Below are 2249 nucleotides of genomic sequence, written 5' to 3' on the forward strand. Positions count from 1 at the left end.
GCCAGCGGAGAGACGTATTTCGTCAGCAGAAATAAGTTGTCCGGCAGAGGATATAGATTTCCCGCCACCGGAAGTAAGTTTTCTGCCAGCGGAGAGACGTATTTCGTCAGCAGAGATAAGTTTTCCGCCAACGGAGAGACGTATTTCGTTAGCAGAGATAAGCTGTCCGCCAGGGGATATAAATTTCCCGCCGCCGGAGGTAAATGTTCTGCCAGCGGAGATTAGTTTTCTGCCGGCGGAGAAACGTAATTCGTCAGCGGGGATAAATTATCCGTCAGGGGATGTAAATTTCCCGCCGTCGGAGATAAGATTTCTGCCCGTGGAGAATCGTAGTTCGTCAGCGGAGATAAATTGTCTGCCAGCGGAGATAAGTCGTCCGCCAGCGGATATAGATTTCCCGGCACCGGAAATAAGTTTTCCGTCAGCGGAGAGACGTATTTCGTAAGCAGAGATAAATTGTCTGGCAGGGGATATAAATTTCCCACCGCCGGAGATAAGTTTTCTGGCAGCGTTGAGACGTATTTCGTCAGCAGAGATAAGTTGTCCGGCAGGGGATATATATTTCCCGCCACCGGAGATAAGTTTACTGCCAGCGGAGAGACGTATTTCGTCAGCAGAGATAAGTTGTCCGACAGAGGATATAGATTTCCCGGCACCGGAAATAAGTTTTCCGTCAGCGGAGAGACGTATTTCGTTAGCAGAGATAAGCTGTCCGCCAGGGGATATAAATTTCCCGCCGCCGGAGGTAAATGTTCTACCAGCGGAGATTAGTTTTCTGCCGGCGGAGAAACGTAATTCGTCAGCGGGGATAAATTATCCGTCAGGGGATGTAAATTTCCCGCCGTCGGAGATAAGATTTCTGCCCGTGGAGAATCGTAGTTCGTCTGAAAGACGAAAGCTACGAAAGACGTAGCTGAAAGAGAGTCTCGTGGTTCAAGAATAAGGCAGGCTGGGATCGGTAATAAAAGAGATAGAGTTAGATTTATTGTGCTTAATGGTACAAAGTTAGTAGTTGCGCGGGTGTTTTTGCGGCGGGCTCGTCCTTCTGGGTCGTCCTTCGGTTGGGCCGCACGTGGCGGATGGTTGCGTGCGGGGCCGGGGAGTCGTCTGGCCGGATCGACGGAGGTCGTCTGTGCTTCGCGGGGAAGGGTGTTGCGGAGGGTTACTGCGCGCCGAGGAGTGATTCTGTGGAGGAAGGTTAATGCGCTCCGAGGAGAAGTAAATGTTGCGGAGGGCGAATGCGCTCCGAGGCTAATTAAATGTTGCGGAGGGTGAATGCGCTCCGAGGAGAAGAAATGTTGCGGAGGGTTAATGCGCTCCGAGGAGAAGTAAATGTTGCGGAGGGTGAATGCGCTCCGAGGAGAATTAACGTTGCGGAGGGTTAATGCGCTCCGAGGAGAATTAATGTTGCGGAGGGGGAATGCGCTCCGAGGAGAATTAATGTTGCGGAGGGTTAATGCGCTCCGAGGAGAAGTAAATGTTGCGGAGGGTTAATGCGCTCCGAGGAGAAGTAAATGTTGCGGAGGGTGAATGCGCTCCGAGGAGAATTAATGTTGCGGAGGGTTAATGCGCTCCGAGGAGAATTAATGTTTCGGAGGGTGAATGCGCTCCGAGGAGAAGAAATGTTGCGGAGGGTGAATGCGCTCCGAGGAGAAGAAATGTTGCGGAGGGTTAATGCGCTCCGAGGAGAAGTAAATGTGGCGGAGGGTGAATACGCTCCGAGGAGAAGAAATGTTGCGGAGGGTGAATGCGCTCCGAGGAGAATTAATGTTGCGGAGGGTTAATGCGCTCCGAGGAGAATTAATGTTGCGGAGGGGGAATGCGCTCCGAGGAGAATTAATGTTGCGGAGGGTTAATGCGCTCCGAGGAGAAGTAAATGTTGCGGAGGGTGAATGCGCTCCGAGGAGAATTAATGTTGTGGAGGGTGAATGCGCTCCGAGGAGAAGAAATGTTGCGGAGGGTGAATGCGCTCCGAGGAGAAGAAATGTTGCGGAGGGTTAATGCGCTCCGAGGAGAAGTAAATGTGGCGGAGGGTGAATGCGCTCCGAGGAGAAGAAATGTTGCGGAGGGTGAATGCGCTCCGAGGAGAATTAGTGTTGCGGAGGTTGAATGCGCTCCGAGGAGAAGAAAGGTTGCGGAGGGTGAATGCGCTCCGAGGAGAATTAATGTTGCGGAGGGTGAATGTGCTCCGAGGAGAAGTAATGTTGCGGAGGGTGAATGCGCTCCGAGGAGAAGAAATGTTGCGGAGG

Source organism: Drosophila pseudoobscura, chromosome 3 (assembly GCF_009870125.1).
Source record: "Drosophila pseudoobscura strain MV-25-SWS-2005 chromosome 3, UCI_Dpse_MV25, whole genome shotgun sequence".
Taxonomy (NCBI): Eukaryota; Metazoa; Arthropoda; class Insecta; order Diptera; family Drosophilidae; genus Drosophila; species Drosophila pseudoobscura.